This window comes from Callithrix jacchus, chromosome 7, assembly GCF_049354715.1.
Source record: "Callithrix jacchus isolate 240 chromosome 7, calJac240_pri, whole genome shotgun sequence".
Taxonomy (NCBI): domain Eukaryota; kingdom Metazoa; phylum Chordata; class Mammalia; order Primates; family Cebidae; genus Callithrix; species Callithrix jacchus.
The window spans coordinates 43,610,505-43,636,933 of NC_133508.1; the positions used below are offsets into that span (position 1 = coordinate 43,610,505).

General features: G+C 51.3%; 1 long non-coding RNA gene across 2 annotated transcripts in view; it reads right to left on the bottom strand.

The window, feature by feature from the left end:
- LOC128932575 (uncharacterized) overlaps positions 1 to 26,429 on the bottom strand; it is a 215,329-nt gene that overhangs the window by 169,500 nt on the left and 19,400 nt on the right. The gene's annotated exons all lie outside the window — the stretch shown is intronic.

Consider the following 26,429-nt stretch of genomic DNA (forward strand, 5'->3'; position numbering starts at 1 on the left):
AGTCACCTCCAAACTACTGTTACACAAAAAGACATGAAGGACCCGTCCTGTTTTGACACTGTTACTGGGAAGGGTTCTGTTAAATGCTGCTGAGCCTACACGTGGCTGGTGGATGTATGCAATGTCCCTCACACTCTTCATCCCACTAAATGCGCTGCCAGCCCAAAGGATGTTGGGCACTGCAACAAAGGTTAGCTCTCCTCCCTGTAGGCTTCAGGTAGGAAAAGCGTGCTTGGGAGTTTTGACCTTGGCTGTCTATACCAAGCCAAGGTGACCCATTGGGTTGACTGGAACCTCCTCCTAATGGGTCTTGGAGGCAGGTGACAGGTGGCATTTGCTGGCTGAAGTGGTCAGGTTCCAGGCCAGGTGTGAGCCTGGAGCCGTGGCTGGACCTGGCTCTCCCGGTTGCAGGTTGCTCTTCAGCACTGGCCTGGGATGGTCCACCGTGGTCTCTGGGGGAGATGGAACACAGCTGGTGTTTCAGGTGAGAATGTATCCTCCAAACTCCACATACTGCAGTCTAACTCCCAGGACCTCAGAATATGACCTTACTTGGAAATGGTGGCATTGTGGATGTAATTAGTCAAGAAGGGTGAGCCCCTCATCCGAAATGACTAGCATCCTTATATAAAGGGAAATTGTGAACCAGAGACACACACACAGGGGGAACACTGTGGCCACATGATGATGGGAGTGACACTGCCACATACCAAGAACTACCAGCAGCAGAAGAGGGGCCTGGCACAGATGCTTCCCTGGCACCTTTGGAGGGAGCAGAGCCCTGCCCGCACCTCCATCTCAGACTCCTGGCCTCCAGAACTGTGAGGCCATCAGTTTTGGTTATGTCTCCCACTCAGTTTACGGTCCTTCGTCACAGCAGCCCGAGCAGACTAATACAGGTTCCGCCCACACCGCCCCGCCCTCCAGGAACGCACATTCTAAGCACCACAGTGCGTCAGCTGCCTGGTACTCAGGAAACGGTTCTGAGGAAGAAGGGCAGGTGGGCGGGTGGATGGAGGGATCCATGTTAATAGGAGTGCATAGACGGGTGTGTGGGTAGGCAGATGAACCAATGAATGAATGCATGCAGGAATTAATGAATCTGGTGACACACACAGGAACCACCAGATGCCAGAGGATTCTGCAAAATGCATGGCTCAGCACAAGGACACACATCCATCCAGCGTGCGCAACCAGAAGAGTGAATGCGTCACGCCCCACGGAGTCCACGGAGATCAATGCAACCTCAATACCAGGAAGAAAACAGGTCATAATTTTCTATAAAACTGTAACAAACTGCCCTGATCGATGACTACAGCCATCTGTTTTACTTTTCACACTATTTTTAATCCTCATGAATAACAAAGGGGTTTCAAAGGAGGAGCCAGAAGTAGGGGTTTGCTGCGATGGGCACAGGTGCCTAAATCCTGGGGAGATGACAGACGGGCCCTTCCGTCAAGGATGACCTCCCACAGAATCTCTTTGCCAGCTGGGCCAGACGAGCAAGGAGGCAGCAGGAACAAGAAGACAGAGGCCTGCGCTTAGATTCACCCTCCAAAGGAGGCATCTCCACCTCCACGCCAGTTTTGGTCTCCCCACAAGAGAGGGTTTGCCTACTAACTGGTGTTAGGTGGAACTGTGGCACAGGAACATGGCCATCTGACAAGGTTCAAAGCTGGGCATGAGAGATACAGTGGCAGATACGGCCTCGCTGCTGTGAGCCCCTGGCAGGCAAATGTCCCCCAAAGGTCTGACCTGGGGAATGTGGGAAATAAAAAATTTCCTTTTTAAAGTTTCCTTTCTTGTTAAAAAAAAAAAAAAGTGTGCTAATAACTTTGTTATCCTATCCTATGCAGCTGTTAGACCTACCATGCTTACAGGCACATAGTACTCTCTATGTCCTTGTACTTTAACCAAGATACCTCTGCTGGACGTGCTCAAAGGCATGTCCCAGCTCTCCACTGCTTTTACCTGTTTAGAAAGTTTTAAGTTATTAACCCATCGGGTTTTAGTTTAGATTGTGAGGTGTGGCTCCAACCAACGGAGATCAGACACAGCGGTAAGGACGACCCCAAACGCGTAGGAATAAATTTGTGTGTTTCCCTTTGTTATTTGTACTCTCGTGGCAAGGTGGCTAGTGAGAGCTCCCTTCCTGCAGTCCAGGAAGTAAAAATTGTCTTGCTGAAAGATCCTTTGTCTCAGTGCTGATTCTTCTTTGCAACACCGAGCATCTATTTCCAACTTCTGTTTCCAACAGGGAAGCCCCGTTACTGTCGGCCTTGGCCCTGGGTCTGAGACAATGGATGCCAGTGGCTCAGAAAGGGGCATGCAGGGGCAAGGCCTAGGATGGGAAGAGCCTGCCCTCCCATTTCAGAGCCAGGCCCCTGCTTCCTGCCAGCCCTCCCCAGCCCTGGGTGTGGCCAGGCTGAGTGTGGGAGCTGCCAGATGAAACACATCAGCCCAGCCAGTGTCAGTGCCTCCAAGGCACCAAAAACTTAACTGTCCCTGTCCCTAGTGCAGAGACCACTGGGCTTCTCCCCTCCAAAAACAGTAACTGTTGGAAAGAACCCTACAGGCGATGAGAAATCTCTGGAAGTGGCTGCCAGAAGAAGCCGTCAGTTAATCTTCTCTCAGAAGCTCTGGACTCATCTAGCTGTGCTGCCGGGGCGCTGGCGCTGGCTGCCAGCACAGCCTCAGCTAATAAGTAATTAGGAGACAATTAACATTTGTAACATACAATGGGAAACATCTGGACCTACTGACTTATTAAAACCTAAAAACCTCATTCATCAGTTGTATAGTGAGATGGAGAACAGGCTCAGGTTGGGGGACGGGCTCAGTTCAAAATCAGTCCACACTCAAACGTGGATGCTGTCCATCCTGGGCAGCTGCCCCACCCTGCCTCTCCCTGCTTCCTGCCCCCGCCCCACCAGCTCCAACGAGGAGAGCTCCAACCAGCCCTCTTGTACCAGCCCAGTTCTCCTGGAAGAAAGAGAACATCAAGGCTATGGATGTGGTAGCAGCTGGGTCCTCTTCCCATCCCCTTCTCTTCCTGCTTCTCGCTCTTCCCAGGTGGGAAACCTGGAGCTCAGAGACAGAAGGGGCACTGGATATGTCCTCCAGCTGAGATGCACTGCCGCTCAACCTGGAAAGTGACTCCCAGCACTTCACACACTCGACACTCACAGAGAGGGGAGGATCAAAAACAAGAGCAAGGTCCCTGCGGCCGCTGTCAGCTCCACAGCTGAAGTTGTGCCTGGAGTCAGCAGTGCCCAACCTGTGTGGTCGGCCACGGGCTTCTGCCCCTCTGTCGTTTCCCTTCCCTGTCTTCCCCTCGCACCTTCCCTGCCTTCCCCTCCCACTCTCCCACCTTCCCTGCCTTCCCCTCCCACCCTCCCTGCCTTCCCCTCCCACCCTCCCACCCTCCCTGCCTTCCCCTCCCACCGTCCCACCCTCCCTGCCTTCCCCTCCCTGCCTTCCCCTCTCTATCTTCCCGTCCCACCCTCCCACCCTCCCTGTCTTCCTCTCCCACCCTCCCACCCTCCCTGTCTTCCCCTCGGCAGCAGTGGGTGCAGGGTGGGTGGGAGCACGTGTTCTGGAGGAGCCGGACGCCTTCCCCAAATGCCTTGGTTTCCAGCCAAAGCAGGAGGATGTTGTTCTACCAACTAATCATTCTCCCTCAGACAGGAGGGCGCTGAAATAGAAAAGCCAGTGCTCCTGGGAGTGTGGGAAAGCCAGTTAAGCCTTCAGCCATTCTCTCCAAGGCGGCTGGGAAGAGTGAAAATCCTGAGGTGGCCCCTTGTTTCCCGGGGCTGTTTTGGAGAAATCTAAGACCAAGCCTCCCCTCTGTGCCCCCTTTTTAGCAAGAAGAAGAAATACTTCAGGAGATGTAAAAAGAGAGGTTCCCGGCCTCTCTAGTCCCGCCCCCGCTCCCACTTCCTTTCTCTTTGCTTTGGGGCACCTGCTCTGCACAGGGTCCAATCCCACAATGCAGCAGTACTGTCAGTCACGGCATCTGAACCCTCAGGCCACATTGATTGGTTCAAAGGGCAGGCAAATGATGTGAGAAGAGCCAATGGAAGGCCTGCCCTGGGATTTTTCTTCCTCAAGCCAAGGGAGGAGGCCTTTCTCATCTCTGGCTGAGAGATTGCAAAGAAGGAAGCCAGTGGCCATTTGCAGACCTGGAAAGGCAGTCTGCATAAAGGACAAAGCCAATGGGCAGGGAGATGAGACTGGGGGTGGACGGGGCTGCAGGAGCTGGCAGGCAGCACTCAGGCCCCTATTCCCTGGGCCACGCTCCACGTGGACCCTTCTCCGGGTTCAATTTAGGGAGCCAATGGATTTTTTTGTTTTTATGTGAGGCATTTTGAGCTGCGTTCCAGCTATTTTGAACAACAATATTCACTAATGCAAATACCCCTGGTTGTTTCTGGGGGAGGCCAGTCACCCAGCTGGGGAGGGGATGGGAGGGGAGAGGAGGGGAGGGAAGGGGAGGAAGCAGACATGAAAAAGACTGAAAGTGATCTTTAGCAAGTTCATATGACCAACAGATTAGTAGGGAAGGTTTCGTCTATTTCACATAACAAGCCTTTGTAAGTACTTTTTAAACCCCTATAGCTGCCCTCCTTAGCATAGAGCCCATGAGTGTTTTAAGCAGAAATCCTCTGACTTGGTGGAGTGTATAAAGCAGAGGAAATAGACATGTCTCCAGAAGTGATGGAGACCCCAGTGGAGGAGAGAGAAGGCGCTCAGTGCAGAAGCTCCAATAACACGAATGTCGGCCCCTGGACCCAGGGAGAAGGGGGAGCTCCCCCACTTTGAGGGCTAACACTGCCTCCACCCTAGGCCTAGTTCCAGAGACCCTGGGCACGATGGGTCGCTAGACAAGGGACCCACAGTGTCCAAGCCCAGCCCTTCCCCTTATAGTTTCCACAGCTGCCTGTTAAGTGTGGGAATCACCAGCCCTATCACAGATGGAACCTGACACTCACTGCTGGGGAGTGGTGGACCTGGATTCGAACCCAAGCCCGCCTGGCTTTCAAACCTGTGATCCTTCTGTGACCTGCTCTGGGTCACAACCCCCAGCCCCAACCTCGCTCATCAGGGTCCCCCTCCCAGGCCCCAGGGCCCACAGCAGTTCACAGGGACAGGAAAAATCCTGGAGGGTCTCAGCCAGCCCTTTGAGAGAAACTGGCCAGGAGAGAAAACTCAGTCACTTAGGACCACGAACCAACCAGGCAACCAATTTACAGAGAACTTGTCCTTAACTTGTGCCACCAGCAAGTTCTGCGTGGGTAATTTGGGTCTATCAGCTTTTAAATTATAGATGGCCACATCACGCGTCAGGCCTGCCACAGAGCCGAGATGGAGGAGCCCTGGGATGACTGACAGCTCCAATAAATGCATTCCTGCCAGGAAAATAGCATTACCACACAGAGGTTCTCTGGAAAGTATTGAACTTCTGGAAGAAATAAAATAAAAGTAAAATGGCTCTGGCGCTCCTGGGTGCTCCATCATTATTGCCAGACACAGTGGAGAGAAAAGGAGCCCATCATCAGATAAATACTGCACTGTTCTCTGCCGGGGAAGGTGCTGTCACAGCTCCTGCGCAGCCAGTCGTGAAGCAGGTGTCTGGCAAGAACGGGGAATCTTTGTCCAGCAAGGAGAGCCCTCGGGGGCATATAGGGCAGCCTTCTCCTTCACAGATGGGGAAACCAAGGCCAAGGTCATGCTATAAATCAAGGAGATGGACCAGAAAGTGTTCGAATGGGCAAGGCAGGCAAGAGCATCCCAGGCAAGGCAGGCTCCTAGGTCACTCTGAGTGCCGGCACTCTGCGGTGAAGACCCTGCAAGCTGCCGGGCGGCCTGTGTGAGACACGGTCTGCGCCCTCCAGGAGTCGTAAAGGGCAGGTTAAAACCAAAGCAGCCCCCAGTATCCCCAGCCTGCCTCTTACTTCCTGCTGTGACTGATGTCCGAAGCCTCCAGTGACAGACTGAGTTTGAATCTGAAGGCAGTGGTCTGTCCTCCTTCTGGTCTACCTGCCCACCTCCCCACAATGTTCCCTGCCCCTCCCTGGCAACTGAGAATGGTCCGAGCCCTCACCCTACTCCTTGTCTCTGAACCAGGCTGCAGGGAAGACCACAGGGTGAGCTCAGCAAGGGCAGGACTCGGTCTCACCCACAGCTGCCTCCCCAGACTCTACATCAGCACCTGTGATGTGGCAGGTGCAGATGGGGCCAGGGATCCAAGAATAGACCAGACTCGACACAAATAAGAGGCTGCTCCCCAGATCCTTATCTCTGAGCTGCCTGTACCTTCCCCAAGGACATCCTTGTCGCCCTCCACAGGGAAGACCTAAGATCAGGCTACCATGTGATCACCAGGCCAGCACCTAGAGGCCTAGTTCTGTCCAAGAATCTGCCATCCTTCACATTCTTGTCCTACTGCCCTCCCAGAGGAGATGGGCCACCTGGGACCCCCACCTATTTGTGTATTTCGCTCTTTGAAAATCAGAATGGAACCAGAGCAGGGCTAAGGCTCGGAGGGCTGGGATGACTCCACGCATGTCGCCAGAGTCGCATGGGGTGTGACAGGGCAAGTCACTTTTTCCTTGAGTCCTGGCTGCAACTGCATAGTGGAGGTAACAGCCCGACCCTGAAGGAGGCAAGTGCAGGAGGAGGAAGAAAATGTGCTTCTGTGGCACCTGCAAATCACACACTTGCGGCTTACTGCTCTGTTATTGAGGGGGGGCTAGAGTTCCTCCTGGATGCTCCGACACCAACACCCTACCCAGGCTCCCGGCACTGCCGATCTGAAGTCGCGGGTCTCTGTCTGGTTTAAGTTTCTGAAAATGTGCTTTTTGCACTTGGCCTCTTGTGACGCTCTTTCCCCTGATTTATCTCCCCACTCTCATCATGCAAGACTCCCCTCCGCGATGTTTTACAGCTCCCTTTTAGAGTTAAACAACTGAAAACGATACTTGAGGCCTCAAGAGTGTGGGCCCATGAACCTGGAAACCGTCAACCTGGAAATTCTCAGCAAACTGACACAAGAACAGAAAATCAAACACCGCATGTTCTCACTTATAGGCAGGTGTTGAACAATGAGAAAACATGGACACAGGGAGGGGAGCGTCACACACTGGGGTTTGTGCCGGGGGCAACTACAGGAGGGTCGGGGAGGGTGGGGAATTGGGGAGGGATAACATGGGGAGAAATGCCAGATACAGGTGATGGGGAGGAAGGCAGCAAACCGCATTGCCACGTGTGTACCTATGCAACAATCCTGCACGTTCTTCATATGTACCTCAAAACCTAAAACGCAATAAAATATATATTTTTTTAAAAAAAAGAATATGGGCCCAGATCAATGCAACAGAGAATTTTTTTAATGTGCTTTAAATACAAGTTTATCATTTTTTATCTACATCAGACCTCATCTCAGAGAGAACTTGAAGCAATTTACAAAAATACACAACATGAAATTGAAAAATTACACATAAGTAAAAATTAGATTCAAGGAAAATGTAAATAAAGTGATTTCTTTTTTTTAACAAGGCAAAGCCCGAATTCAGATACACAGTCTGGAGAAGTGGTCCTTGGCCATGACTGCACATCGGAATGACTCAGGGATCTTTCACAATGGGTATCTGGGTCCCAGCCCTCAGAGATTCTGACCTAGTATGGGGTGTGGCCTAGGCATTGGGATTTTAACAAGGGAAGTGATTCTAACCTGCAGCCAAGGTTGAGAGCCGCTGGCCTGACGGGAGCCTGCTGTTATGTCCTTTGCAGGAACATGGATGAAACTGGGAAACATCGTTCTCAGCAAACTAACTTGGGAACAGAAAACCAAACACCGAATGCTGTCACTCGTAGGTGGGAGCTGAACAATGAGAACACCTGGAAACAGGGAGGGGAACATCACACACCGGGACCCGTCTCAGAGTAGGGGCTAGGGGAGGGATACATTAGGAAAAATATATAATGTAGATAACAAGTTAGTGGGCACAGCAAACTACCATGGCACATGTAAACCTATGTAACAAACCTGCACATTCTGCACATGTACCCCGGAACTTAAAAGTAGAATAAAAAAGAGAGGAAAGCAATTGCACAAGAGCTAATACACTATGAATCCATTTGCATAAAAAAGGATATACAAATGCATATAAATGACCCAAGAAATATGTGCATGCACACACAAGCATTAAGAATATGTTTCAGCGATTTCCTGCAGACTTCAGAGGCAGGGAAAGCTTGCCCATCTTTGAGACCATGTGTATTATGAAACTGATCAAGTTTCCCTTTTTGCTTTCCCTGCTGGGAGGTTCACAATTAAATCAGTATTTTCATTTTAGCAACAAAGAATTTCTAAAATGAATTGTAGCCTTCTTGGGTAGAGAACATTTTTGAAAAAGCATTTTTAATTCATTTCCCTGGCTCTGGGTAGGCCACAGTTCACACCAATCCAACTCATGGTGGCAAAGTCGTGGCTCAGTGTCACGGGAAAGGGTTGTTAATCTGAGGAACAGACTTGCTCATCTGTCTCAGATAGGAGGGTGCTGGCTGGCCAGGGGCGGGGCTGACACAGCAGAGGTGAGAAGTAGGAGCAGGGCCCTAACCAGTGAGAAGCTCAGGCCTCCAAGAGCCATGTCACTGACCCCACGGCTGCCTGCAGATGGTGGTCCCCCTTTGGTCACATGCACAGTAGCACCTAGAGGTGGCCTAGTGTGTCCAGACATCACCACCCTGGGACTTCGGAACCTGTGGAGCCAACTGACTTTAACCTGCCAGGCGACCCTGGAAGCCCCAGCTCTGACCTTGGGTTCCCATCTGTCACCTGAGGGCCATGGACTAGATCTGACACCTCCCTCCATCCTCCAGTAAGAATTTATCCACAACATCTTCATGGAGACCCTGTGTCCTGAGCAGGGAAAAGACTGGGTCTTTGGTTCTAGGTCTCGATCTACATGTAGATAATACTAATGTCTATATCCAGGCACTTCCCAAAAGAAGACATACATGCAGCCAATAATCATACGGGGAAAAAAAAGCTCAACATCACTAATCATTAGAGAAATCCAAATCAAAACCACAATGAGATACCAATCAGAACAGTTATTATTAAAAAGTCAGAAAACAACAGAAGCTGACAAGGTTGTGGAGAAAAGGGAACATTTTCACACTGTTGGTGGGAGTGTACATTAGTTCAACTATTCTGGAAGACAGTATGGCAATTCCTCAAAGACCTAGAACCAGAAATAGCATTTGACACGGCAATCCCATTACTGGGCATATACCCAGAGGAATAGAAATCATTCTCTTATAAAGATACATGCACACACATGTTCATTGCAGCACTATTTACAATAGCAAAGTAAGTCATAGAATCAAACTAAATGCCCATGAGTAATAGACTGGATAAAGAAAGTGTGGTACATATACATGGAATACTATGCAGCCATAAAAAGGAATGAGATCACGTCCTTTGCAGGGGCATGGAGTTGGAAGCCATTACTGGCAGCAAAATAACTCAGGAACAGACAGCCAAATACCACATGTTCTCTTTTATAAGTGGGAGCTGATAGATGAGAATGCATGGACACATCGGGCAGCGGGGAACAATACACACTGGGATCTGTTGGGGGTGTGGGGAGGGAGAACATCAGGAAGAATAGCTAATAGATGCTGGGCTTAATACCTGGGTGGTGGTTTGTTCTGTGCAGTAAGCCACCATGGCGCACGTTTACCTGTGTAACAAACCTGCACATCCTGCACATGTACCCCTGAATTTAAAATACAAGTTGAGAGAAAAAAAAATCTAAACTAAAGCATTCAACAAGTTCTCCACACATCAGACATAATACTAACAATGACATGAGCTGGGAAGTATTCTCTTCCCCACCTTACAGATGGGGAAACTGAGACACAGAGAGGTTAGGTAGCATCCCCAAGGTCACACAGACCAAGACTCATCCAGGGCTACTGGTCCTCAGATTAGAGCTTGTGCAGCTGTGCTGCACTCGGAATAACAACCAATAGCCTGAATTCACTTTCTGCTGCCGCAACAAATTACTATAAACCTGGTGGCTTGAGACAACACATATTTATTCTCTTATAGTGCTAGAGGTCAGAAGTCTGAAATAAGTTTTATGGAGCTAAAATCAAGACATCGGCAGAGTTAGAGTTTCTGGGGGCTCTAGGAGTGGGAAGAATCTATTTCTGTCTCTTCCAGCTTCTGGAGGCCGCCTGCATTCCCTGGCTTGTGGTCACATCACTCCAAGCTCTGCTTCCATGATCACTTAGGCAAAAGAGGCATCTCCCCTGTCTGCCCTTCCTTTATCTCTTATATAGATCATTGTGATGACACCAGTCCCACCTAGGTAGTCCAGGATAATCTCCTATCACGGGATCACACCTGAGAATTCCCTTTTGCCTGATAACATAGCTCTCATAGGTTCTAGGGATTAGGATGTGGACAGTTTGGGGGTCGTTATTCATCCCGAGAGGAGCATGCCTTGCACATTCATGGATTACTCCTCATAGGTCTATGGAAGAGAGTTTGTCCCCAGTTTTCCAGCTAGGAAACTGAGGGTCAGCAAGCTTCCTCAGCTGGCCCAACATCGCCCAGCTGCTGAGTGCAGCCAGGATTAAAGTCCAGGTCTGACTGAGTCCTGGGGATCCCAGACGCCCTTACTCATCTCCCTCTCACTTATCCTCAGCTCACTCTTCTCTGGAAGCACATGGCCCCCTGTCTCCCATGGGATACACTTCTGCCCAGAATTGACTCACCCTCAGAACACCCTGGCAGAGCCTGTCTTGGGCAGGTCCTGGACTGGGGGGTAGATTTGCAGAAGGTGATTTCTGAGGTGCTCTTCCCCAGATGGCCTCTCTGGACACGTTTTAAAGGTCCCCAGGATGTGTTTTCACCAGGTATGGTAAGTCATATATGTAAATGAGGTATTATGTTACCAGTTCCCTAGATACAGAAGGCAGGGCCACACGGGGAAGCACCAGGGCTGGTGGGGAGGGAAGTCGGCAGGGAAGATGGCCAAAACCACATTGACTGTGGTCTCTGCAAGAAGGAACAGACTGGCCAGCTTGAATCATTACAGCAGACTCCAGCCTGCCTGGCTGTCCTGTGCCCAGCCCTGGGATGATTAAGGCACATAGCTGGTAGCTCAGAGTGTCAGAGCCTAATACAGGAGATGCTTGGGGGCTCTAGATTGCTTAATTTGCACTTGAAACCAATCTAGAAATTGGATCACCCTCAGAAGGGCAGTTTCTCAAGGGTCAGCAAATCTCCTGAGATAGGAAAGCATCAGAATACAGAAAGCAAAAGAGACAGTTAACACACATTTCCTCGGAAATCAGCCCAGGCAGATCCCAGGACCACCGCTGAACTATACAGAGACTTTTGTGCAAAGTCGAAAGTGCCCCTACCTCAAGGCAGACACAGGCCTCAGCCAGGCACGAGTGAGAGCAGATGCAGGCTGGATTTCAGCACCTGCTCAGCTGTTAGATAGGTGCCCTTGACCAGTGCACAACCCACAGAACCTTTCAGAGACCCTAGCCGGCCCTGCCTTCCCTCCCTGCCAGGGGCATGCTCCAATGTACGCACTCTGTACACAAATCTAAAGCCCCCAAGCGAGGCTAAGCGAGGCTCTACAACCCTGTGAGGGTAAACATCCTGCTCATCAAATAGCAGCAGGAGAGGAAACTGCCGGAGAGGAGCAAACCGTCTCTCAAAAGAAGGTCACTTCTTGCTCTGCTCAAAGCCCAGTCCGCCCCTCCCCAGCACCGCAGGGCCAGGGCTCCCATGGGGTACCCAGTTTTGAGCTTTCTTTCCTCATGCAAGGGGGAGACTTCCTTGGAGAAACAGCAGCCCTCCTTGGAAAGTAGAGAGTAAACCTTCCTCCCTTCTGGAAAGTGGAGAATAAACCTTTCTCCCTTCGATTTTCCTCCAGAAAGACCAGCCTGTACATCCCGTGAGCAAGGCTGCTGGGTTGTGGCCGAGTCGTCAGGGTGCAGGCTCTGCTATTGAGAAGGTTTGTTTGGGTTTGGTTTTTTTCCTCAGCAAAAGAATGACGTGAAGCAATGTCCTCCCCTTGGGGTGTGATGAGCTCTGCGGTCCGCAATTTCAAAGCAGAAAGGTTAGCTAAAAGGAGAATCGCAGAAAAGCAACACCGGGAGGCCACTCGGGCAGCACTGCCTGAAACCAAGGAGGCCAGGGAGCAGGCAGCTTCAACGGGGACTTGGAAATGGGGCCTCCAGCCGTATTTTAGTTCTGGAAGTCATATTCATCAGGGCCAACCTCTTAAGGTCGAGTCAAGGGGGTCTCTCTCACTACCCACCCAACTCCAGCCTTAGGAAGACCCAGGCACGATGGCCCTGCCTCTGAAACATCTCACCTCCTGCAGCCATCATGATTCTCAATGTAGGCCGCAGCTGTCACATCTGGAGAGAGGATCACATCTGCCACAGAGCCCACATCTGAGACAGGATCCCAGCTGGCAAAGAGGACAGGCCCAGCCCCAGGAGGACCAGGACGTCACCTTTCAATGTAGGAGACACTGCTGGCCCCTCTCCCTCCAGAAGGGGCAAGCACCCCCTGGCCAGAGTCCCAGCCCAGGTCCAATGTGAACGTCTTAAAAACAGTCCCCACACCAAAGCCCAGCAGTGTCTGTAATAAACCAAGTTTCCAAATACACATTGAAAAGGAATGCAGAGGTGGCGGTGGGAGCTGGTCAGGAAACTCAGCATCAAACAGGACCTGAGAAGTCCCCTCCTCTCCACAGCCGGTTCTCTGACAGGGAGAGGCCCAGACAGAAGAAAGTGCTCTCCACGGTCACCATGGTGACAGGAGACTCAGGGCTGAGAACACCGCCCTGTCCTGCCCCTGGTCCTGATGTGTGACTCCCAGAAGGACCCGCCATCACAGCATGAACGCACATTCGTCTCCTCAACTGCCAGGTTCCCAGAGCGGGCAGAGAGGCCAGCCTTTCAAACCCTGTGTTTTAAATTGCCCAATTAGCCAACCCGAATTGCCCTGGTGACACACTCTGTCCCCAGCCTCCATGGCCAAGAAATAATTCTGCAGTCGTTATTACGGACTCTGCATCTGCCACCCGCCTCGCCCAGAGACTGACCGATCACTCCCAGGAGCCTGACCGGCCGCTCGAGTGGAAAGCTAAGGACAGAGTCAGAGGTCGCCTCTGTGCTGCAGCAGTCCCCGAGGAGCCGGGCACACGAGTGGGAGTGAGCGTGTTGAGAAGCCAGGCCATTGGGAAGACAAAGGGGCCATTTGAGCCCCCACAGCCCCCAAAAGACACCGCCTCCGCATCCGTGGAATCTTCCACTGGGCTCCGCTGCGGCTCTTGTGACAGTGGCTGCTGCCACCACCAGGGCACAAACCAAAGCCAATACAGGTTCAAAAAAGAAAAACACATAAGCACATCAGCCTTGGAGCCCCAGCTCTAGAAGGAGACAGGCACAGTCGGACCCCACCTGTGGCTTCATGGTCCCCCATGGGCCCTGGGTTATGCTCAGAGCTGGAGAAGGAGCAGGACCTAGACTCCAGAGACAGCTCAGTGCTCCAGGGATGCCCCAAGCTAAGAGAGACAGAAACATGCCTGGAAACACCGCTCTTTCATTCAGGGCACAAAAACCCCCTTGGGTGGTGGATGGGAGGCCGACGTCCTGGTCAGGGCTGAGGGGTAAACAGGAGCCACTCCCAGAATGTGAGGGAAGGTGTCTGCTAGGCGGTGGGCAGGAGGAAGCCCACCTAAAAATCTACCCAGTGCTGGTCTCCAGAAAAACATCTTTCTTGGATTATCTCGCAACGATCCTAAGAAACAGGTGCAACTCTCCCCACTTCAAAGAGAACAAATGAAGGTCTGAAAGGCTAGGAACGTGCCCAGGACTGGCCAAGGCGCAATCCCAGATCAGTGTCCCTCAGAAACCCAGAAAGAGACAGCGGTGGTGTTGCTTCTGGCAAGGACCTCAAGTGGCCTCACAACCTTCACTGCACTTGGCCTGGGGTCAGAGCCCAGCCCCCCTGACTTGCTTGTTCCCAGACCCCCCAAGCACATCCTCTGTCTCCCTTCACAAAGTTAGGAGCCCTCCTTGCCCTGATGTCATGGAGGTGCAGGCCTCACTCCTCTGTCGGTGGAGGTGTGCAGCACAAGCCAAACCCCTCAGGGACCTTAAGTGACCAAGTTCCCACTTCAGGGGACCACAGAGTCAGTAGGAGGCACAGCTCCTCTAGGAGATAGGGCCATAGTTGGAGGGTGTCCCAAGCTGCTGAGCCCATGATGATTTCACACAACCCTGAGCAGAAACAGGCTCAGACTGCAGCCTGAAGAGCTCCAGCCTCTGACCCCAGTGGGAACAGGGGAGAGGTGGCTTCTCATGGCAGCAGAGACATTTATTAGCCCCTCTCCAGGAAGCCTACCCTGACTTCCCTCCACTAAGAGATTCCGCCCACCTCGGTGCTCTCACAGCACCTGAGCTCATCACAGTCCAAGCGCTTGACATAGCCGAAGGTATGTCAAGATAAAACGGACCGCTTTAATTCCATTTGAAGTAAGATAGCTATAAAAGCTAACATCACACTGAATAGTAATTGTCTATTCACTTGTCTCCCCACAGGCAAAGACAGTGTGTTTGTCTTCGCACACACAGAACTTGGCGAGGTGCCTGTCCATCGTTAGGACTGAAATAATAAATGCTGCAGATCTAATAATAACAATAATAATAGTCAACATGGACGTGGGCGCTGGGCCAGCACTGTGCAGACAACACCTCGCCTGCCCCAGCCCAGTCCTCCCAAGGGTCCCCTGTGGCTGCCAGTTCTATACCCCTGTTGTATGTGATGCACCATTTCAAGGGGTGAAACCTCTTGTCCAAAGTCACTTACTACTTGGGGTCAGAGGCTGTTCGATCCCAACACCCAACACCACAACGCTTCAGTAACAACGCAGGCCAGGGCAGGAGCATTGGAGGAAAGGGGGATTTCACTGGTACAACATTGAAAGATGGTGCACAGAGCCTGGGGCCAGGAGGCCTGAAAACTGGCCTGACCAGAAAGAAGCCACATCCTCAGCTCCCCCAGCCTCTGAGCTCACCATCCATCAAAGGATAGAATATGAGCAGACACGATAAGAATCACAAGACTCTCTTGGGAAGCCCTGGAAACTCTCCCGAGCTTGGGAAGGCGGAGGTAGGGGCCAAGGTCTCAGCTCAGCGGCCAGAGGACACAGTGAAAACGTGGCAATGTTCCTTTCAAATCTAGGAACCTCAGAGCAGGGTGGAGGTAGAGGGTCATGAGAAATCACTCATGGGTTCTCTGGAGGGGAGAACAGGCCCAGCAGCCTTTCCCCATCCACCCCCTCCCAATCTGCATCTGCGCCTGGCCCAGCAGGCACCCAGAGTTGTCTGACTGAGGTGTCAACAAATTGCTCCTGGCCTGTGGTTTGTTTAGACTAACTGATTAAGTCTCATTAGTGTTTTTAAACAATTAATACCTGCAAGACCACTGGAAGTCATGACAATTAAGTCTAAATTAAATGCCGCTTTGAAATTTCACTTCCAGGACTACATCAGCTATAGTCAATTCTACTAGATTGGACTGGACTGGTATTTAAATTTGAATTGTACCCCGGGATAGGGTCAGAAAACTCAGGTGGGTGGCGTTCGGACAACAACCCACAGGCTCAGAAGCACAGGGGGGTGTGTCTGTTTGGGGGGCCTTGGTCTTTCTTGGTTGGTGGTACTGCCCTGGATGCTCACTGCATCTTCTGTCTGCTTTGTTCCTGCCCCTCCTTTTTGATAAGTGTTCTCTGGTTTCTCCTGGGAATGCCCCTCCTCACCCCTAGACATTTAGTTTGGGTGGTATCTTCTCCTACCCTGGTCCCAGAAGTGGGCATGTGATCCAAGCTGAGCAAATCAACACCATGGGACTTTTGCAGGGCCTGCTGGGAGAGAGGTCGGAAGGAAAGTGTGGCTGGAACTGTGGCAGCAAATTGCCACCATGAAGGCAGAGCCAATAAGGAAACCAGGCCAACAGAAAGGAGCAGAGCTGAAGCAGGAAAGGGAGAAAGTGGGGCTGGGGGAGGGCATGGGGGCTGACTGAGCTGTCTGAATCCCTGGATGCAGGGACTAATGGTAAAGATGTGTCTCATATATAGATTTTTTTTTTAAAAACTAAAGATGAAGTCTGACTATGTTGCCCAGGCTGGTCACACACTCCTGAACTCAAGTGATCCTCCCACCTCAACCTCCCAACGTGCTGGGATTACAGGTGTATCTCATTGTCATTTTGTTTTTGTTTTTGCTTTTGTTTTTGAGACTGAATCTCACTCTGTCACCCAGGCTGGAGCACAGTGGCATGATCTCGGCTCACTGCAACTTCTGCCTCCTGTGTTCAAGCAATCCTCCTGACTCAGCCTCACAAGTACCTGGGACTACTGACGTGCACCACCATGGCCAGCTCATTTTTGTATTTTTTCAGTAGAGATGGGGTTTTGCCATGTTGGCCAGGCTGGTTTTGAACTCCTGACCTCTGGTAATCCACCAGCCTCATCCTTCCAAAGTGCTGAAATGAGCCACCGCGCCTGGCCATCTCATGTGTTTTTAAAGGAGATTTACAGTGAGTTGCACTGAGATTTATTTTGACATATTTCATTATGTGCATAGACCCTAGGCAGTGCCAGCACCCCAGGCCAAGTCCTCTTTCACCAAGGGGGTGAGGGCATGGGGGCTGACTGAGCAACCCCCAGCTCCCATGCCTCCTTCCGTTGCACAGACCAGGGTCAGGACTAGAGTGGGGCTAGGCAGGCCCTTGTGGAACCCTGAGAGTAATTCCTCTCTAAATGTTACACCCTCAGTGCCCCACCTGCCTCACCGTGGTGCCAGCCCTGGCATGGACTCTAGCCCACCTGCTCAGAGCTGGGCAGCCAGCCATAAGCACGCACTGGAAACGGTGACTCCTGAGTTGTTCTTGTTGTTTTGACCAAAAAGATTGTATATATTTATCCTGTACAACATGTTGTTTGAAAATATGCAGACACTGTGAAATGGCTAAACCCAGCTAATTAACACATGTATCATTATTACACCTCATGCACTTATCATTATTTTCTGGCGAAAACACTTAACATCTACCCTCTTAGCACATCTTCAAGATTGCAATATGTTGTTGTTAACTAGAGCCACCATGTTATGTAATAGATCTCTTGAACTCCTTCCTCTCTTCTAATTGAAATTTTATGTCCTTTGACCAAATTCTCCCCAAACTTCTCTCCTCTTCCCAGCCCCTGGTAACCACCATTCTAACTCTGCTTCTATGAGTTCACCTGTTTCAGATTCCACATATAAGTGAGATCATAAGGTATTTGTCTCTCTGTGCCTGGCCTGCTTCACTTCACATAATGTCCTCCAGGTCCATCCGTGTTGTTGAAAATGATAGAATTTCCCTCTTTTGCTTGTTGTTTGTCTGTTGTTTGTTTGTTTCGAGACAGGGTCTCTCACTCCCACAGCCCAGAATAGAGTGCAGTGGCACAATCTTGGCTGGCTGCAACCTCGACTTCTGTGATGGTTAATACTGAGTGTCAACTTGATTGGGCTGAAGGATGCAAAGTATTGTTTCTGGCTTGGCCGTGTCCCCACCCAAATCTCACCTCGAATTGTAATAATCTCCACGTGTCAAGGGCAGGGCCAGGTGGAAATAACTGAATCATGGGAGCAGTTCTCCCTTACTGTTCTCATGGTAGTGAATAAGTCTCATGAGAGCTGAGGATTTTATAAAGAGCAGTTCCCCTGCACACACTCTCTTGCCTGCTGCCGTGTAAGACATGCCTTTGCTGTTCCCTTGCCTTCTGCCATTGTTGCAAAGCCTCCTCAGCTATGTGGAACTGTGAGTCCATTAAATCTCTTTCCTTTATACATTACCCAGTCTCAGGTATGTTTTCATTAGCAGTGTGAGAACAGACTGATACAACTTCCCAGGCTCAGGTAATCCTTCTCCCCTCAGCCTCCCAAGTAGCTGGAACTACAGGAATGCACAACTACACCTAGCCAAGTTTTGTATTTTTAGTAGAGATGGGGCTCCACTGTGTTGCCTAGGCTGGTCTTGAACTCCTGGGCTCAAGTGAGCCACCTGCCTTGGCCTCCCTCTTTTTATGGCTGAATGGTACTCCATTATGTATCTCTACCCCATTTTCCTCATCCACTCATCTGTTGATGACACTGAGGTTGCTTCCAATTCTTGTCTGTTGTGAACAGTCCTGACACAAACGTGAGAGTGCAGCTATCTTTTGGACACACTGGCTTCGTTTCCTTTGGATTTACAACCAGAAGTGGGGTTGCTGGATCCTGTGAATCCTGAGCTCTAGTCTCAAGTTTCTCACCCATTGTTGGCCCTGGGCAGCCCTCCTGCCCTCTTGTGACTTTGCTTTTCTCATCTGTACAGTGGGAGGGTTGGATCACTTTCCTTGGGCCTGATCAGCCCTAAATTGTACAATTCTTCTAGTGCATTTGCACAAAGAAGACCCAAAGGTCCTCACACGCCTATGCCTGGTCAGCTCACATTAGCCCAAACCTTCCTGGCTAATAAGTGAAGCTGTGAGCTGCAGAAGGAGAGTAGGTAGAAGCTGACACTGGCTCACCTGTGACCCCAGTGAGATAGAACAGGCTTTTACTCTATGGCTCCTCATGTTGGCTGTGGTGGGAAGAACTTCTCAAACAGAGGCAAACGTCATTTCTAGCACTGAATAAAATGAACACCCTCTGCTAAGGCACCTGGGGACACAGCAGCCCCTTAGGTCTGTGGCTCCCAGCCCAGGAGAGAGCACTGTGCCTGTCCAGCCTGGCCATACAGGACCGTTTCTTCCCATCCCAGCCTCTGGTTCACGTAGCCATCTTCCTCCACCCCTGGGGCTGGACACCACAGTTCCCCAGCCACATTAGCATGGAATTGAGCCCATCTCCAGCCTAAGTGCTCATTGAGCAGCAGCTAATTAATCCCTAAGCAGTGTGTCAGACACACACTGTAAAACAGAGACGACTCCAAGCCCAGAATATGAGCCACGGTCAGTCGGGGCCACATGGAGCAGCACAGATGGTGGCAAGGGAGCAATTCAGCCCCCAGCAGGCAAGGGAGGTGTCCACCTCTGGGAGACAGAGGGACACGTGTACTCTCTGTTCCCTCCACCCTGCTGCCAGCCTTGCAACCTAGAAAGAGTGCCGACATGAAAAGAGGAGAAAGAACAGAGACCCTAAGGAATTTGAGCAACATGTTCCTGGACCTCGCACAACTGCCACTTGCCTGGGTCATGGGGTGCCCCCTCAGCTCTGTCCACATCAGCGTCATCCCACATGGCCGAGTCTTCTTTGAGTGCCTACCGCAGGCCCACAGCCATCCCTGGATGCACACCGGATGAGGTACCCCCTTCTACCGCACAATTGGTTAGCAGTTTCATCTCCTCACCAAGCCTCTGCTTCTCATATGAGAAACAGGCAAGATGTCAGCATCAGCACTCACGAGACTATTGTGACCACACAGGCAGAGCACTTGGCAGGGGACATGGGGTACAGCACAGCCTCAACACATTTTACCCACTGCACATGTGAGTCTCCGGAGGGGCACATGGCTCTGCCATCCTGTAGCTTACAGCTGGTTAAGGAGGCAGTGCCTCCAGGGAGAGGCCATCTGAGACTGAACCTTGCATTGTGCCTCATTAGTGTCACAGGATGGCAGGGGAGATTGAGCATGGGCTGGGGGTGGGAGGGCTCTGGAGGGAGCTTGAAGCACAGATGGGATTTGGGGTGGCATCATCCGGGGAAGGGGGACAGAGAAGTCCAGCGGCGGAGACAGTGTCTGTGGTGCATGCAAGCAATGGCTGGAGCATCCGGTGGCAGGATGGCAGATGTTCTGACCTCCGTCCCTTCCCCCATTCCTGCTCTACAAGGCCCTGTGGTCCTCGGAGCTGAGGGAGAGCAAGGCCTGAGGGTCAGGGAGACCTAGGGAGGGCACAGACCCTGCCCTGACTGTGGCCACCCTGGACTTGATCATCTGTGCTGGACAACAGCTGGAAGAATGTAAACAAAGTTGGACATGAACACTTTGCCCTGAGGATTATTCTGCCCTCCCCTACTCCTAGGGCGTGGGCGGCGGGGGGGGCAGGGGGCCCTGCATCCCAGGAGTGTGAGAGAAAAAGGAGCAAACTGCTTTCTGTGGCCAAGCACTGAATTCTCAGAGCCCAGGACAGGGTCCCCAGCCAGCCAGGCAGGACGGGGCCTCCCTGCAGTCTGTCAGCATCTGGGGTGTCAGGGCTGCCAGGAAGAAGCCCAGTGAAGGCAGCTGCAGGAGCAGGGGGCAGTGGAACATGGAGCCTGTCTGCTGGGCTCCTGAGCCTGGCCATGGGTGCACGCCAGCCTCCTTGCCTGCAGCAAGGCTGCAGGTGAGCAGAAAAGTGAGAGTGGACTGCCAGCAGCCAGCTGCTCCCCAAAGGTCCAGCCCACAGCCTTTCCCACCATTGGTGCAGCATCCTCGGCCTGGGCACTATTGGTATCTTGGGCGGGACAAATCTTTTTCACGTCAGGTGGCAGAGGCGGGGCCACCTGTGCATGGCAGAATGTTTAACAATGTGTCTCACCTCTAACCCCAAAGCCTGCCCCTTCTACCAACCAAAATGTCTCTAGACATTGCCAGATGTCCCCTAGGGTGAAGCAGCAAAACAGCCCCTGCTTAAGAATCACTGGATTCGGGAACGGAGAGTTAAAGTCTTCTTTTCTAAGTAGAAAATAATTAACTATCTTCACTTTAAGTAATTAATTAAAATAATTATTTCAACTTTTTTTTAGACAGAATCTCACTCTATTGTCCAGGCTGGAGTGCAGTGGCGTGATCTCAGCTCACTGCAACCTCCACCTCCCAGATTCAAGCGATTGTCCTGACTCAACCTCTCAAGTAGCTGGGATTGCAGGTACCCGCCATCACACCTGGCTAATTTTTGTATTTTTAGTAGAGGCAGGGTTTCACTATGTTGGCCAGGCTGGTCTCGAACTCCCAACCCCATGATCTGCCCACCTTGGCCTCCCAAAGTGCTGGGATTACAGGTGTGAGCCTCCGTGCTGGCCTATTTTGATGAATTTTTATTCATTCCACAAAATTTATTATGAGATTATGTTTCACTAGGCACCGGGATACAGCATTGACAGTCTGGTATTCATCTACAGCAGACGAGGCTCTCAAATGTACCTAGATGTTTACTTCCTTCATTCTTGCTCCAAATCTATTCATTATCCTCCTAAATGGGAAATGTGACCCTCAGGAACCAGCATGCCATCTCCTCCTGGAAGTCTTCCCAAGCCCCAAGGTGGGGGGCCAAATGCCTCTCTGTGTACCTCAAAAGCTGTGTCTAGCTGTGCTCTCTCTGCAAGAGCCTGAATCTTCATTCTAACTCCCCCTCCCAGGCTGTCTCCTCCTGCAGGGCACCTGAACCTACGCTAAATCTCCCCCCTCTCTCCTTAACTCTGCTGCCTGGATAAGCCTTTGGCCTTATATGGAAATGTAACTTCTAAGAACTCAACTGCGTAGGTTTGGGGCTGCAGGGTGGGGAAAGTAAGAGCAATCTCTTTATTAGCTTCCCTCCCAGCCGTGACTCCCGTCTGACCTAGACGCTGGCCTCCACTGTCCTTCCGCAGGGAAGCCACAGCTGGAATGCACAGAGGAATGAAAGAGGAAATCCCTGGGCCCTGCACTTCCAAGGGTCCACATCCAGAGCTCTGGCAGCAAGTTCAGAGTGATTTTGAGTATGCAATTTTTTTTTCACCTATGTAGACATTAGAAGCTAAACCCACCCACATCTTGCCACGAGGCTCTTCAGATCCCAGGCACTCGGCAAGGTGCCCAGCACATCATAGGTGCTCTGCAAAGGCTCATGGAGCTGAAATGAGCTGAAGCTGATATTATTGCTTTGTTACTTCTCTGATCATTCTAATTTCATAGAGAAAGCACAGTACACCATGATCTGCGCTGAATGACTCCCTGCCTGAGGGAAGCTATTGTTTGCACAATGTCCTCAGCCAGGAAGCACAGCTCAGGTGGTAGCAGCTTCCTGAACTGCCAGTGAGGCATCAGAGGCTGACAAAATTCTCCTGGAATTGCTGGTCTGCAACCCCAGCCCCTAATGACAAGGGCCCGATCACCTTCCAACAATGTACAAACTCTGATGAGGATAAGAATCTCCCCGAGTCCCCATCTGCCAGCAACGCTGGCAAAGCAGGCCCTGTCACCCTCCAGAGGATGCTCATGGGAGCCCATCGGCCCTGTTGGGACCTTGGGACCCTCCACTCAGGCACGCTCTAAGAGCTTCCCCCGAGAGGGGCCGAGGGAGGGTACTACATGCAAGGCCAGCGTGCCAATGAAGCGCCCTGCGCTGTCCATTAAAACCCGAAAATGGAGTTCGGGAATTTAATTAACAATCTGAGTGCAAAGAAGAGAGGTTTGGGGATATTTTTTAACACATCTAAAATCTTTCATTAACAGCTAGAAATTTCTATTGCTGCCCATGAGTGACAGACAATGAAACGGAAAAGGCATTTCTGAGAGTCTCTCGGCTGTTTTCTGAGAGTCTCTCAGCTGTCAGCCTGTGCGCTTCTGGGAGGGTCACCCCGTAGCCATCTGTCACACCTCCCTGGAGAAGGCCTTGTGAGCCGGGGCACCTCAGGAGGTCAGGGTGCAGTGCCAGAAGCAGGCGTCCTGGCACACCAGGACTAGAAGCAGCAGCCGGCCCCAAGCAAGCAGGAGAGTTTACAAAAGGACAAGAAATTGATGGAACCACCCAAGCCTGCAAAGCCCTGCTCCTCCCCCAGCTTCCCCATCACCACCCCTGGATGGGCAAGTGGGTGGGGCAGGGACAAGAGGGGGAAACGAATCGGGTAATGGTGTGACCTTCTGGGGTAGACACCACTATTGTGTCCCCTCCTACAGACAAGGGAACAAGCTCAGCAGGGCTGAGTCACTGGCTCCTGGGACACAATCCTCTGGGTCTCTGGTGGTTCTGCTCATCTTGGCTATAGCCACCTATAGCATTTGCTCCAGACTACCTTTCGGAGAATATTTGAATAGTGAACAACCTTGGAAGATGGAGGCTCCCTCCCTCCAGGGCAGAGGCAGGCTTGTTTGGACTCCAATGTAATAAAGAAGGGCAAAGGCCAGGCAAATATGCTTGTATTTATCAAGACAGGGTTCCCTCAGTTGGGGTCCTTGGCTGGGACACAGACCCCTACATATCCAGCTTCCACCTGGGCTTCTCAGTATTACAGCCTTGGGGTTTAGAGGCAGAGGGGACCCGTTAGGACCATGAAGCTTGCACTGCCTGCTGGGTGGTGAGTAACAACGTTTGTCTCTGGACCAGGAATCTCATAGCTTCTGCCAGCATTCAGGGAAGGGTGGCAGGCCCACCTGTTAGCTTGAAAATAGGGTGAAATCATAGATAGTCCACAATTGTTGGTGCTTGCCCAAGCCCACTCAGTTACAGTGGCAGGCTAGGATTTGATCTCAACAGACTCCAGCACCTCATGTTTCCCAGGCTGTAATCAGGGGACCATTGGAATCAGAGAGAACTGCTGGGCTCCTCCGCTTACAGCACGTGACTTACAGCATCACGTTTCCAGAGAGAGATTGGGGTCTGTGCTCCCATCAAAGCCCCATCTCAGCCCAGAAGCACCCCCAAGTCTGAAAGGCTCACCCTCCATGGTGATACCCCATTCTCTAGAGCACACAGTCACAGACATCTGGACTTGAAGAGCTCGTGGCCAGCCTGGGGGTTGGTGAAGCATCAAAGACAGACAAAGAGAGCAAAGAAAAGATGGCAGCTCAGGATGGGCCCACGCTGCTTGCAGCGTGGTATTTCCTGGGCCCAGATTCTAGGAGCTGCTACATGGGGCCCTGGGCCGCCCAATCCCAGGCCCCTCCTGGCAGCAGAGACAGTGGGGACTTGTCTGTTTTGTTTGCTGCTACTCCCCCGCCAAGTGCCTAGAATAGCACCTGACACATAGGAGGGACTCAAAAGTTACTGGAGAAAGGGACGGGAGGAGAAGGTAGAGATGGAGGCTGGGAGAGAGGGGGCGAGGTGAAGAAAGGGGGCCGAGGGAAGAAAGAGGTCCTTGAGGACTGAAGCTGGGATGCTGCATCCAAGACCCAGAGTCCAGGAAAGCCCAGCAAGAAGTGTGCCACCTGCAGCCTGCACCGGTGGGTGCCAGATTGGGCCTGTCACACACACCTACCCAGCAAAACATGTTGAATGAACAAGTGAGTGAGTGAGTGAGTGAGTGAGTGAGTGAGTGAGTGAGTGAGTGAATGAGTGAGTGAATGAGTGAGTGAATGAGTAAATGAGTGAGTGAATGAATTAGTGAGTGAATGAGTGAGTGAGTGAGTGAATGAGTGAGTGAGTGAACACGTCGAGATGACATCCTGTACCTGGACTTGCAGGTCCAAGCACCAGACGGTGCAGAGGCTTGAGACGCCTACTGTCCCCAGGACTGGGGGTGTCACTGTGCACAAAGGACGCACATATAAACAGTGCACAGCTCTGAATTACACCAACGAGTGAGGAAATGCTCAGGACCCCAGAGAATCTCACCCCAGAGCAAACTGTGAAAATGGGGGAGGCAGGAAGCTGCCAGGAGCTCTCCAGACTCCAAACCCAGTGCTCTTTCCCAGAGGCTGATGGCAAGGGCACAACCCCCCTGCCACCACAGTGCCCCCCAGAGAGCAAGGGCCCCCGGATGCCTCTAATCCACGGCATCCCAGCGGCCCACCTGGACCAGAAGAGGCTCCGGATTGTTGACCTGCCTGCTGTCAAACAAATGGGGTCTCCAGCAGCCACCTCGAGTGCACCATTAAGCTGCAGAGGCTGCATCTCAAGCCGAATGTCACTTTATTAAGCTTTCCCACTGGCATTAAAGGTTAGCCACATCCAGCCTCACTCATGCTGCCTGCACCCCACTCAGTACACGTGCTGAATCATTAAAGGGAGAACGAGGTTTCTGAGAAGAACCTCTGTGGCCTTCTCCAGGAACACAGCCTCTCGGAAACCAGGGCCAGGGACGAAGTCTCTGACAGGGAGGCCATCAGAGGCCAACAGGACCGGAGGGTCCAAGTCCCCACCTCTCTTTGCCCAGAGGCCTTTTCTGAGCAGGCTGGGCCAGCCGTGGGTGTGGAAGGCAAACAGCTCTGTGTCTCCGGGGCTGGCAGCTGCTCTGCTGAAAGTATAGCTGCTTGTCTAGGGGTTGTGTTTTCATTGGAAAGTTTTTTGATGGGTTTGCTTTGGAGTTTTGGAAAGAGAAAGACTGGTCGTTTTTAGATTCAGGGGGTTACAGATGCAGGTTTGTTACATGAGTATATCAGGCGACGCTGAGGTCTGGCCTTCTAATGATCCCTCCCTCAGGTGGCAAACATAGTACCTGACAGGTAGTTTTTCAATCCTGCCCCCTTCCCTCCCCGTCTCATGATCCCCGGTGCCTGTAGTTCCCAGTTTTGTGTCTGTGTATACCCAGTTGTATACCCATCTGCCACTTATGAGTGGGAACATGTAATATTTGGTCTTCTGTTTCTGCATTAATTAGCTTAGGATAATGGACTCCAGCTGCATCCATGTTGCTGCAAATGACACGATTTCATTGTTTATGGCTGTGTAGTATTCCATGGTGTATATGTACCCCATTTTCTTTATCCAGCCCTCTGCTAATGGGTACCGGATTGATGCCACATCCTGCTGTTGTGAAGAGTGCTGAAATAAACATTTGAGCGCAGGTGTCTTTTTGGTAGAACCATTCATTCTCCTTTGGGTGTATACCCAGTAATGGGACTGCCGGTCAAATGATAATTCTGTTGTTCTTTGAGACATCTCCAAACTGCTTCCCACAGGGACTAAACTCATTTGCGTTCCCACTAACAATGGAGAAGCATTCTCTTTCTTTCGACGCCTCACCAACATCTGTTATTTTCTGACTTTTTAATAATTGTCATTCTGACTGGCTGTCTTATTGTGGTTTAGATTTGCATGTCTCTCATAATTAGTGATGCTGAGCATTTTCTCATGTGTTTGTTGGCAAACTTTATGTCTTCTTTTGAGAAGTGTCTGTTTGTATCCTTTGCCCACTTTTTAATGGCATTATGTTTAAGTTCCTTACAGATTCTGGAAATGAGACCTTTGTCGGATGCACGGTTTGCACGTATTTTCTCCTTTCCATAAGCTGCTTGCTCTGCTGATGTCCCAGCAGTTTGCTTTGCTGTTCAGAAGTCTCATTTGCCTATTTTTTATTTTGTTGCATTTGCTTTCGGGTTCTTCATCACAAATTCAGAAAGACATTCTTTTATTTATTTATTTATTTATTTAGAGACAGAGTCTCCCTCTGTCACG